This window comes from Camelus bactrianus, chromosome 15 (genome assembly GCF_048773025.1).
Source record: "Camelus bactrianus isolate YW-2024 breed Bactrian camel chromosome 15, ASM4877302v1, whole genome shotgun sequence".
Taxonomy (NCBI): Eukaryota; Metazoa; Chordata; class Mammalia; order Artiodactyla; family Camelidae; genus Camelus; species Camelus bactrianus.
In genome coordinates this window covers 41,437,467-41,438,712 of record NC_133553.1, presented here as the reverse complement: position 1 = coordinate 41,438,712, position 1,246 = coordinate 41,437,467, and the positions used below count along the sequence as shown (strand labels likewise).

Below are 1,246 nucleotides of genomic sequence, written 5' to 3'. Positions count from 1 at the left end.
CTGTAAAATGGGGATAATAATAGTACTTATAGGGCTGTTTTGTGGACTAAAAGAGAATCTATATATATAGTGTCTCACCTACAAAGCCACATAAATGTTAACAGTTGTTGTGCATCTCACTACGACCATTTCTGGACGTCAAGGACAGAACCACATTTTCTCATAGTCCTACATAAGGTCTATTATTAACTCTAAATTGTCAACATTCCCTTTGTTATCACCAGAGCAAAGATTCCTGATATATAAATACTGGGGAGCATGTGTTGTGCACCTACTGGTTTCCAGACACCCTGCTATTAAGCCTTTTTGCATTACTTCTTTTAATCATCTTAGCAGCCATAGAAATGAGGACTTGTGTTTTCCCTCTTTTACAGGTGAGGTATCAGCTGAGAGGGGTTGCTGTGAGGTCACACAGCCAGTGCTTATTTGCAAACAGGACTAAGACCGGGTCTTGCTGAAGCTTTGGCTCCTTACTACCGTAACTAGATATGTTAGGCTGGCCACAGTTATGAGGACTGGCATTTTTCAGTAACAGGAGTGATGCTGTAGTAGCATGGACTCAGGTGGCCGAGTTACACTCACAGTGGCCTCGGCTTACTGAATATCTCCATGCCAAGCAGCACCAGTCATTCAAATGAACCAGCTGGGAACTGCCAGATGCTAGGGTTGTCATCCAGGTGCTGGTTGACCAGAGCCAGGAGACTTCTCAAGTCAAGCAGCCTTATGCCCCTTACTTGATCAGGCACATGGTGGAACAGCCGCCAGGGTAGTCTGCATCAGCCTTTTTATCTGGGGAAGTAAACAAGCAGGACTCCCAAGGAACCGCACATACATGATGTGATCCATGTTAACCCAGGTCTCAATAGACAGATCCGGACACATTACATCACAGACTACGTTACATTATCTCGGCTCATCCAGGGAGGGTGCCATTGTCCTCACCCAGATGATGAAATGAGGGCTCTGAGTGGTGAGTCACGGATCTCACTTAGTCTGGATGGGGAGCTTGACGAATTGCTTATGCTCAGGCCGCGTGCCAGACCAGTGGAGCGAGTAAGCTGGTATTTTTCACAACTCCCTCTTCCTTCTCCTTCTCCCCTCCCTCTCTGGAATCGAACCTAGGACCTCCAGCATGCTAGCTAACCCTCGCTCTAGCTGCCTTAGTTTCCTCCAGGCTTGGGTTCATCTCCCTCAACTCAGGGAGTGTGCTGGGTCCCCGGGTCCCCACTCTAGCCCTTTAACTGCG

General features: G+C 47.6%; 1 protein-coding gene and 1 long non-coding RNA gene across 20 annotated transcripts in view; one reads left to right on the top strand and one right to left on the bottom strand.

The window, feature by feature from the left end:
• The window catches only part of SLC8A1 (solute carrier family 8 member A1), a 394,897-nt gene that overhangs the window by 382,009 nt on the left and 11,642 nt on the right, over positions 1-1,246 (top strand). The gene's annotated exons all lie outside the window — the stretch shown is intronic.
• The window catches only part of LOC123612043 (uncharacterized), a 36,754-nt gene that overhangs the window by 27,321 nt on the left and 8,187 nt on the right, over positions 1-1,246 (bottom strand). The gene's annotated exons all lie outside the window — the stretch shown is intronic.